This window comes from Condylura cristata, unplaced genomic scaffold (assembly GCF_000260355.1).
Source record: "Condylura cristata isolate star-nosed mole 26May11 unplaced genomic scaffold, ConCri1.0 scaffold00002, whole genome shotgun sequence".
Lineage (NCBI taxonomy): Eukaryota > Metazoa > Chordata > Mammalia > Eulipotyphla > Talpidae > Condylura > Condylura cristata.
The window spans coordinates 49,841,748-49,853,996 of NW_004567103.1; the positions used below are offsets into that span (position 1 = coordinate 49,841,748).

The window sequence follows — 12,249 nt, forward strand, 5'->3', positions numbered from 1 at the left end:
TGTAAATAGCTATTTCAAGGAGTGTTGCTAATGGGCAGATAGAAATGGGGCATGAGATGGAAAATGTGAAGAGACTTTTTCCTTTTAAAGAAAAAAAAATATGTATGCTTATAGACCATGAGAAATGATAGTTGAGGGACATGCCAAAATTATAAGAGAAGGAGGCATCAGTTAGAGCAACAATATTGTCAGTTAGGCCAAAGGAATGAAATCCAATACAAGTTAAGTATCAGGTCTTACATTGAAATATAAACAATTCATCCTTAATGACAAGTAGAAAATAGAGATTTAGGAGGAGAGCATATGAAAGTTCTCTTTTGTTTCCATTTTCTCAGTGATAGGAAGCAAGAATGTGAAGGAGAGGAGAAGCTGATGTTAAAGAGCTTTTTGTTTATTTGTTTTAAAAAAAATAGAATGTCTTCTAGCCAGAGAGGGACTGAGTGAACCTATTAAATAAGATAGGGTTAGTGGCTACCATCTAGGCTGAGTTGAAATGAGTGGTTATGAATTTAAATAGAAATAAACTCATCAGCATACTAGTGCATTTACTTCCACCTGTGTTCAGACAGAACTTGACATGAAATGGCTAGGGAGGGAATGGGACAAAGGCAGATAAGGGATAGTGGTGTGCATTTAAAAAGGAAGCCTTCACATTTAAGGTCACAGGAATAGTACTGACCATTTAATACAATTCTTTTTGTAGGGTCTAATTCAAAGAAGGGAATTAAGACAAAAACAATCGCAAAGGTGATTGTTATAGTATTAATGGTATCAAATAATTACCAACAATCGCAATGCCATACAATAGAAAATTAAATAATCATTTTATTTTCAAAAGAGGAGTATATCTATCCATTAAATCAACACAAGCTGGACATATATTAACTAGGAAAGGTATATATACATTTAAAGAGGCCTAAATTACTACTAATAGTATACCACCAAATTTTTGCCTACAAAATGAACATAGATTGGTATGTAGGTGTGTGTGCATGGATTTGTACAGACAACATAAAAAATGAAAGTACATGTGAAAGAGGCAGAATGTTAGCTTGGACCTAAGGTTGGGGACATATTCTATGCAGCAAGAGGCATGAGCAAAAGAGAAGTGGAAGAAAAATTTAAGGAAGTGATTAAGAGGATGGACCATGGAATCAATTGCAGGAATCAGATTACCTAAGGGATGGAGCTAGAAAGATAAAAGGTAGTCACTAGAGAATGGACCCCCTGAAATTAAGATTATGAAAAGCCTGTAATTGCTGGCTATATAACAAGTTGTGTGGTATGTACACAGAAGGAAAGTGGAAGACTACACTACTGGAGAAAGAAGTCACAAAACTACAATAGTAAAGAATTATGAAGGTGACATGTGAAAGAGAGTAAGAGAGCAGTAAGAGCCAAACCATTCAGGGATGGAGAAAGTGACATGAATTCTGTAGTTGACAGTTACAGGGAGATAATGGTAGCTGAGTCTTCCAGGTTGCTGAGGATTAGAGGAGATATGAATACAAAAGTAATAATCTTGTTGAACTCAATCAGTACTAACTTTTACTATCCTATTACATCCATAGCATATGGGTCAACACCAAGGCAGATCTCACCTTAATACTGGCTGACTGATGATAGACTTTAGGCTGAAATAGTTGGCTTTTTAACCAGATTTCTGATGGAGATGGTGGCAAAAATCTGGATGGGGTGGACTTTAGAGCACCAAGAAGGAAAATTCCTCTGAGGAGACTAATTTAGTGTATAATATACTTAGTTAACTGGGAATTTCACAAAATTATGACTTATCTATTTATAGGTAAACAAATACTTTTTCCCTCTTTCAGTTAAATTTCCACCCGAGTTGTCTACCTAATGTACTTAGTAATGAATGATGAGGGTAAGGGAACTGATGAGAGATTTTCTATTAGAACACTAGCCTGGGCAGTACTGTGAGTTCTACACATTGTAGAAGACAGCATTCTTTACAAACTCATCAGAAACCAAATGAGGTAGGTACTCTTATTGATTTATTATCATGTCATAAGAATTAATAAGCTAGACTCCTCACTGAGAATATGAGCACTTTTTCACACTTTTCATATTTATTGATTTTTTTTTTGTAGCAACTCTCAAAATGCTTTCTAAAGAGTTCTAGGTATCTGACTCACTGAGTACAGGTTGACATTGCAGCTTAAAAACTTGTACATAGTTCTGAACTGTTCTTTTTGGATCATCTACATATTCCTATTTTTGCTATCAATCCAGAGTAGTAACCAGTATTTAAAATTCTCCCAAAGAGTTTACAAACCAGCACTTTAGTGAACCTAAATGATAACTCTGTTATAAAGTGCTACTCTTAGTATAACTTTGTCTTGCTCCCAACTTTCTGTCTAGCAACAAACAGAATTAGAACAGAACAGTTAGTATCAAGATCTGTAGGGGCTTTTGAAATGACTTCTGCCATTGTTGGATATACATGAGAGTTTTTAGTGTCTAATTTCTCCATCTCTACTTGTGATTTAGCACTTAGGGACAACAAAGAAAAATAAGTGGCAGGCAAACAGCAAGCATTCCTACTATTTACTTGGGTGTCAGGAGACACTAAAAGATAGGTTAGGACACAGATACAAGGCACTATGGGACATAGTGTGTGAAGGATACTTCATTTTCTCTTAGTGAGAACTTTTAGAATGTCTGTTTCAGCATTCTTTTATAGGGTTTATTTTGGGATGAAGAATATAACCAGTATATCTTTCCTAGGGCTCTGAGTAGAAATAAAATGACCAGGGGGTTAGCTTGATCTAACAAATGTGAAACAGGAGTTTCAACACTCCATGTACAAATAACTTTTCACAAGGTCAAAGTTCTGGTAGATTTGGAATCAAAGAGTAACAATTTAGGAAGGGACTATAAGAGCTGTCTAGTTCTGGAAGCAGATGCTAGAATAGGGGAAAAGTTGAACAGCAAGGAAGGAATTGGGAAGATTCTGAACAGACTGGACCAAATTTCTCCAGTGAAATCTTACCTATATTAGTCTAAATAAACAAATTTAAAATAATTTGTGCTGGGTCCTCCCTGGTGATGCAGCAGGTTAAATAAAGCACAGCACTAAGAAGCTAAAACCACTTCAGCATGAGTTTGATCCCTGCCCTGGGAGGTAACCCACATGGCACAGTAGACCTCTCCTGACCTGCCCACTGCTCCCCTCAGCAGTGTACTTCGTCGATCTGCCTGTTCTGCTCCCTACTCTATCTCTGGTGAATCCTCTCACCACCCCTGCACCTCTGTCCTGTCCCCTAGTTTTGTATGCCTAAATAAATAAATCTTTAAAAAAAAAAAAAGGAATTTGTGCCTTGACAGTGCTCTAGAAAGCAAGAATGGATGAAACTTCATTTCTAATCAGCAAATGGAGCATTTTTAGTTTGTTCTGGTGTCAACAGGAAACCATATAAGCACAATTTCACTCACATTTATGTGAAATATAAAGCAAATTAGAACAGCCAGATTTATTTTTCCCAGGAAGACAATGACTCTCAACTAATTGTAAACTGTTGGCACTTAATTGAGTTGTTAATATCAGTCCCACTTTACTCAAAATAAATTGTTCACTTTGTTCCCCTGGATATTTCTTTTTTCCTGCAGTGTTACATCATAATTCATCCACACACTCATTAATACAATGAATTTCTCTCTAAAAATAAGGTTTTATTTACAATAATATTCAAAAATAACAAAGCAACATTTTAACCCTATTTATGTCCATTTCTCTCTCTTTTTGTTCATACACTGCTTTTGACATTTGAAAATTTGGTATGTTTTTATAAATTTCCTTGTTTTTGTCTTCAAATCATTAACTATGATTAGCAAGATATAGGAAGATTATCATATTTCTACATCTTCAATTCCTTGCTAAGGCTAGGCTTATTTGGCCAGATCTTAGAATATTCAAAGTTTTACACATATAATGGCAACTTATTTGCTAAAGGTTTACTAGGGTGACCTAAAATATTAGGATTCTTCAGTGAAAAACAACAGATTATAGGAAAACCTTGGGTAGATTGATCTTTTTTTCCCTTCTGAACATTTTCAAGGTCATTCTGATGATTAGCTCCAGATATCAATACCAATGTGAAAGGACACATCATTTATACCATATGGACAACAGAAAGACTGAAAGCTCCTCTAGATTGCCATAATAATGAATCTTAACTTTAGTGGAACACCTGTATGAACTTGTACAGAGATTAATGGATAGAAAAATACAGTCTGTATCTCCTTGTCATGTTAGATTGCTTTATATTTCCCACCTTTTCAATTCATCCTAAGTTGAATGCTGTGGAGGAGAAATGTGTCTTTCAGCAATTTTGTGAAGATTTAAATGGAATAACAAAAACCAGAAATTTGAAAACAATAATATTATAGGTAATTGAGAACTTCTACATTTTAGCTTCAGATAAGATTTGGATAAGTAACTCAAGCTTATGTCTTAAGCCAAACAAAACAATAACTGAACCTCAGGGCTGTCTATACTGGAAATGGCAATGTTCTCTATCAGTCTAGCTGCTTATGATGATAACTGCTATTAACTTGGATTAATTGATTATAGGTGTAAAGTTTCAAATCAGTCTTTACAATTTATATTTACATCTATAATCTTGACTTTGAACTTTCTCAATTAACTGTGAATTGTGAAAAAAACATCATATTCTTATACTGAAAAGATGACAACCATTTCTGACCTTACTAGGTTCAATAGGATTCTAAGGGATAGACTTCATAACAATGTAGTCTTTGTTAGCACAGATTAATAATTTTTGCATTATAAAAGACCCGTTCAAAATCACTCTTTCAAGGCCTTACAGGCAATCTCAATATAGCTAAGAGTAGATAAAAAACAAACTCCAGATTCAGGGAAATCAAGAATTTTTCAAAATAGTTTCCCTTAAGTCAGTCACATAAAACTTTAAAGGAAATCCTAGGCTAGCCCCAAACACCAACTTCTTTAAAAGTTAAAAGGATAGGAAAGTAAGCAGTGGGGAAATATCTTTAAAAGTTAGTTCTTTATTTTCACCAGAACAGAAATTCCTAATTATGAAAAAATGCCATGAATATGAAATTGTATTAATTTTTGACTGACTACTCTATAGATTCATCACAGAAAAACTGAGATACCATACTTATTCATGTTTATGCTTCCCTTAATTTTTAGGACATAAAGACTTCCAAATAATTTTAGACTTCCTTTGTATGAAAATAACAAATGTTATGACTTAATGAAGCTCTTTTGTCTTATGTCATAACACTTTAAAAAGAAATCTTGTTTGTCCTTCTTTGGAGGAGATAAAATAATTAAGGTAAAAATAACATTTTTTCCTTCATAAATCGAGTCATAAGGTAAATATAATTATGTGGAATAGTTGGTATAATGCAAGTGATATTTACTGGGCATTATTGTCACCTGTGTCAGGCAATATTGCGACTTAATCCTGACTTTGTCTTGAATAGGTACATATATATATGTTACTATCCCATTTTACAATTGAGGAAGAGTGAAATAGCTTTTAATGATGGACTTTTAGTAAATAGCAGAAATGGAAATCCAGTCATGTCTTCATGTTTGATCTATTATACTACAGGGAAAGCAAAAATTCCTTAATAAGTTATTTCCACTTCACTTAAGCCCAGTGCTTCAGTAAGCTTTCTGTGGATATGAATGCAAAAATAACAAAGCAATTTTTGAAGAAGTAATTTAGCAGATTAGAAAATCAGTGTATAAACTATAGGATACAACAGAGATTTCCTAGCTCTACATCAAACCATTCTGTGTATTTGCATGCTCTACTGTAAGCATATATTAGTTTCACATTGTATAAAAACAAGATAAATTAAAATCTAAAGTAATACTTCAGTTTTCAAAACAATAACTATGTTTATGTACTATTTAGCAAACTACCAAGGTAGATTATTTTCAAATATTGCAATTCACTTGAAATTATAGCTTTCATCAATTACAGATTCCTGGATCTATTTATCTCTTTAAGATTAATAATATTTATTTTTTTAATTCTAAAAAAATGAAGAATGTCAAATTTAAGAAATACAGATAAAAGAGAGAATATTTAATTCCCCATTTAATGTTCCAGAACCAATTCCAGCATTAGGCTCAAACTATAGATAAAGTAGATGTGACCTAGGAAAAAGTGACAATAACCTCAGATAACGATGCACATGTCCACCATTTCTACTCTAAATTATGGACTCTTGAGCTATTTATAATGACCTAGTGATGACACAGTTTCAAAGTATAGTAACATTTCTCCAATCTGCCCTTTTTCCTTATGACTAGCTCTTGCTTGCTCAAGGACAATGAGCCAGCTATTCTTTCCTTTTCCCATGACATTAATTTTTCAGTCTCCATTGGATCATTCCCATAAAAATATGCTGTTACCTCTCCCACTTAAAAATAATCTCCTGTCACCATTTCCCCTCCTTGCTCCTCTCTGTGGTGAAACTCCTTAGAGGTAATTATCTATGCATGCAGTACTAAAACTTCTTCAACCATTCTCTCATCAAGAGACTTAAGTCAGGCTTTTTAATCCCACTGGAACATTCAAACTGCTCATCAAAGCCTTCCATGGTTTCCAGGATATTAAATGAAATGCCTTACTTTAGCCAGAAGCAGCAACTGACCCAACCAAACACGTCTTCCTTCCTAACTGGTGCACATTCTTCACCTGTGGCCCAAGGTGCCTAATCTTGTGGATTTCCCTCTGTTTCACTTACTGGTCTTTCTTGGCCTCCTTTTCTTGCCCTCTTTCCCTGAGCTTCTCATGTAAATTGTAGAGGATCAGCTGTCAAAATTCTATTTGCATATACTTCATTTTTGACCCCACACTTGCTCATGGTTTTACACATCCCCCACATACTGAAACCTCCCAAGCCCATCTATTCTGTCCAAACTATTCTCTTAAACTCCATGTCCCAATAGTCACTAACCTACTCAGCATCTCCTTGAATGTAAAACAGATACTTTATACTTACTATGTCCTTTCATGAACTGTGATTTTTTTCACTCAATATTGCTATTTACAGCCTCCTACAGATATACTAATCATATTTTGAATCTAGTTCTCCCTGGTCCTTATTATTCTCTTTTTCTAGCCCCTTGCAATTTGTCGCTATATCCCACTGAAGTAATGTCCAAAACATATCCAGAGCAAGATGACTTTTTTTACCTCCACTGCTCTCATCTTTGTCCAAGCCTCTTAATAATTTTCCCTTCTAGTTTTTTACTCTTTTATAATCAATTTTTGACACAGCAGCTTGACTAATCCTTATAAATATCTATGTCAGACTATAACACTCTCTTCCTAAAACTTTCCAAGGATTCCTACTTTTTTTTTTTTAAAGATTTATTTATTTATGCTTACAGAACTGGGGTGCAGGCCAGAGGTATGGTGGCTGAGAGGACTCACCAGGGACAGAGTGGGGAGCATAACAGGCCGACTGATGAAGTGCACTGCTGAGGGGAGCAGTGGGGGGTCAGGAGAGGTCTGCTGTGCCATGTGGGTCACCTCTGGGGCAGGGATCGAACTTATACTGAAGCTTTAGCTTCTTAGTGCTGTGCTTTAACCCGTTACTCCACCAGGGAGGGCCCAGGTTCCTACTTCTCCTCAAGTAATGATTAACATTTTTCATTAACTAAACTGGCATATAGAAACAGGTCCCCTTTACTGCTCTGACTTTACTTTATACATATCTTCGCTTAGTTATTTTTCATCGTTCCATTGCCCATGTCCTCATAGATGTGCTTATAACATGTGAACTCACTCCTGCCTAGGGTGTCTGTGCTGGTTGTCCACTTTATTAATAGGGCTTGTATCTCCTTCATCTCCACTCTTTGACTACTTTCCTCCTCTCAATCAAGCCTAAACTGTGCACCTTCCTCAATGCTAAAGTCTCTGCCATTCTGAGTATTCAGATCACACTTTTTAATTCCATCCGCCTTTTCCATGCTATGTCTCTAACATATTATATGATACTCTGTCATTTGTACATACAGGATATATATTTTATGTAATGTGCATAATGATAGATAATATACAAACATCATAAAATAGATAATATACAAATATTACATTAATTTCTAACTGTTATCTTCTCTCTCTAGAAAATAAGCTCCCAGAGGGCACAAAGCTTCATTTCTTTTGTCTATTGATGTGTTCAAGGTTCTGCTATAGTGCCTTATCCATAGTAGAAGCTCAAGTAATAGTTTTTGAATGACTGATATACAACCACTGTTTTAATCGCAACTTCAAAAAAAGCTAAATCCTACTATTTTCATTAACTTCCATATTCACCAGAATAGAAACACAATCCAAGTAGGAAAAAATAATTTCTCTTGTTGACTGAGAAGTTTTCCTTCCTTCCCCCAGCATAGCCAATCTTTTTTAATAGATAGAAAATAATCAATCTGACCTTTTAAAGCTGTAATTAAATGATTTTGGAGTTGTGGTGGTAATAATCCCATTTCCAGTTTCAAATTTTGATTAAACTATAATTTAAATGTTCATAAGATGTTAGGAAAATCATTTCAGATAACTTTGATTTTTATCTTTATTAGCAATGTGAATGTTCTTTGCTACAAGGATTTGTTCTATTAATAAAATTCCATTAATAAAAGGGATAACAAACATGCAAATTCAGCGAGAGCTTAGAGGTAGCTGTAGCTCTACAGTATAGGCAGATGGATGGAAAAGGAAAATAGATAAAATGAGGCCCCATAAAGGTAGAAAAAAATCCCTCAAAATAAAAGTGAATCAATTGAAATTCCAACCATCCCAGGAAGCCAAATAACTGCCACCTTCAGCCTGTTCAGGAAAGGCCTCAATCATACAATATATTTCAATTGCTATTCAGAGTTAATTGTTTTGTTTGTTTTGGAGAACATCTTTATTGGAGGAGTTTGAGAGTTCACTGCTGTTTATTATAGCATAGCCTTTAGATAAATTCAGAACAATCTTATCAAGATTTACGCCTCAATATTCCATAAAGGCTTATCACTAGAGACCTTGAGAAATATGAATATACCTAAATTATTACATTTTCTCTAATATACCACTCCTGGCATGAAGATAGAATACTTGTAATCAGAATATGCAAAATAAATGTCCATTCATTTGTCATTTCTTATCAAAAAACTTAATTTCATTCGTAGGAATTTATGCAGAGAATAATCACATATATGTTTAAAGATTTATCTTTAAGAACCATGATTAATAGTGAAAAAGTATCTGTTCAGTGATAGGGGGCATATCATATAATGTAGTATAACCATACAATGCTATATTATGTAGGTACTAAAATTATTAGGTCACTGACAATCTGCTAGTGCTGACAGGATCAACACAAATAGTGAGTTTTAAGTATTTCACTAGTTTTAGGAAATTGTATGCAAAAATTTGTGTGTGTATTTTTTTTTCAAAACTTTTATCTAATTCCCAAAGGCCTGATTCTCAAGACTTTCACTTTCTCTGTCATTCATTTTCACAGAACAATCCCATCAGGGATATTCATGAAGCACACTAATTTTCCAGAAAAGAAAATGAATGTTGGGACAAAGTATTAAAAGTTCTGGAAGGGAAAGGGCTATTTGAAAAATAGTCTATCAAAAACCACAATCTCCAGGTGGTATAGCTGTGTTAGGACATTGCAAGCGAGGACACTGCAATAGTAAACAGAATTCCAAGTTTTAGACCTGACTAAAACGTTGAACAAATCATTTGACTGCACAAAATTTCAATGTTCTTAGTGGCAAGAAGCCAGTTTTGCCCTCTACCTACATGATCTTGTTTTAATAACATTATAAAAACCCTTTGAAAAATATAAAATGTGTAGAATGGAAAAAGTGACTATATATATTACTTTGGCAAGCATAAGCATTCACCCTAAACCTAGGGTTGATTGGAGACCTGTGCTTTCATTGAGTATATGAAAGAAGGGATGGGGACTAGTATTCAGATTAGGACCCAGAAACTTAGTGTAGAATGAGTTGCTGAGAAGTGTGAGTTTTAGAGGGGAAAAGTTCAGCAAATACTCCACCTAAATTGGGAGTCCCCATAGGCATATATGATCTAATTTATCCTTGTATCCAATGGTGTGTATCAACTCAACTGGATGTGATTAGTGCCCTTGATGTGTGTGGGAAGAATCTGCTATAAAATGGACAAAATACAGTGATGGGAGGAGTCACCCACTGTGTATTCAGAAGACCTCCGTTTGCAGGTCACCCTGAAGGAGATAGAAGGAGATAAAGGTATTAGAGAATGACATAGGCTTATCAGTGTCCTAAGGATAGCATCCAGAGAGCTCATGTGTCACTGGGAGCCAGAATTCTACATGCTGTATGAAAAGTATCAGGTGAAAATTAAGGCAAAAGGGCCTTTCTTTTCATAAACTCCTATAGTTTTCAATACCTGGAATATACATTAAGTAAAAGGACCAAACAATCTTCCTCACTGTCTAAAAAATCCTTACTCTGAGTACTGTCCCTTCAGATGGATATTAAAGTAAAAGAAGTTGATTATTTCATGAAGTATAAATAATCACTACAAATTTAAGCAGTCAAGGCCAATTCACAATGCTATGATATAACTTTATTTTTTGGTGGGTGGTTTTTTGGTGGGTGGTAGGGGGAGAGGCATACTTCTCAGTGAAAACCCTGCCATGTAAAAATATTTGATTTTTAAAAATACATGCAAAAATGTTCCTGTGATGTTATTTCTAGATGCATAAATTACACAAATTATCCTGAAACTATGTTAAAGATAAATACAGAAGGATTACCAGACTACCAACCACAAAAAACGAATGCATTCTTCCCGGCAGGACAAGAATTCAGAATTTAAGTTTCATAGATTTAGACTAAGTAGACAATTCAGAATGCAGCCAGAATCCTATAGGGAAAAGCCAGCAGGGATTCCAGGAAAAACAAAGAACTGGTGCAATAAAACTGGAAAGATCAATGAGGTGTCTTGTAGAATAGAGGGGAATTTCTGCATGAGTCTCCAGAGCTTAGTGAGCAGAGAACAGAGAAGAGAAGATGACTTCACAGCTAAGCATGTGAAGAGGATGAGGAAGAAAATGTCTCGCTCAGGAGTAGAGCAAAGAATAGGGTCACAGGTATTAATTAGGTTTTCCATAAAATTAAGATAACTTTAAATGCAAGAAAAAAAAAAGACTTTCTCCTTCTGAGAGACTTCCAAATAGAAGACATTAAAGACATTATAAGCTCTGACTTAGAGAGAATATTAACTTATCTGATATTGTTTACACTGGTGGAAATGTTAAACACTGGGCTACAAACTAAAATTAAAACACTACCAGTACACTAAATTTAACAATAAAGACAGGGAGTAATTTGCCAAAGTAAGTCACTGAAGCAAATAATATAAACAAGTTCAACAGTCTATTCAGTGCATTTTAGAGCAAAAAGAGAGAGAGAACTGGTTGCCTGCCAACACCTTGCCTCAATGAGACAGCACATTCTGCTCTCCAGGAATAGTAATAGGTTAGAGTTTTGGGCTGGAGAGTATTGTAATTTCATGTTGTTTTATTGGCGAGAGACTACAGGTCAATTATTCTTGGCAGTATATCCTTTGGGTTTACTGGCATATTACCAGCAACTCTGGAGATCTCTCAAGTTCAAGGATTAGGCTTCACCTGTAGATTTATTCTGATTCTCAGCACCTCTACTTTGAAATCGGGAAAGTTTTGTGCAGTATGCCCTAGCATAGTCTGAATGGCATCCTTAATCAAAAATCAGTCTTACATAAAAATAACAAGAGCACAGATATGTATTAAATTGATTTTTTTTAATTTATGTCATTTTTATAACAACTACTACTGTTAACTGCCTACTTCTTTTGGATCTGTTAACGATCTCTGTAGCAGGCAACCACTTGAAGTAAAAATATAAATTGACAGTAATTCAAGCAAGAAGTTAATACAAACAAAGATGTAGAAAAAAATTAAAAGTTATCAACAAAAATTAAACTTTCAGACTGCAAGGCCAATTACTGGTTACCATAAGGGAAAAGGTTAAGAAGGTAGGTAAACTGGATAAAAGGGGTCAAATGTATCATAAAGGAAATAATTTGATTTTTAGTGGTGAACCTAATGTAGTATATACACATGCTAATTTCCAACTTTTTTTAAAAAAATTTATTTTTTATTTATGCATACAGAACTGGGTACAGGCCA

At 34.7% G+C, this 12,249-nt stretch overlaps 1 protein-coding gene across 1 annotated transcript in view; it reads right to left on the minus strand.

Annotated features, from left to right (window-relative positions):
• Positions 1–12,249, minus strand: part of CSRNP3 (cysteine-serine-rich nuclear protein 3) — a 165,261-nt gene that overhangs the window by 106,739 nt on the left and 46,273 nt on the right. The gene's annotated exons all lie outside the window — the stretch shown is intronic.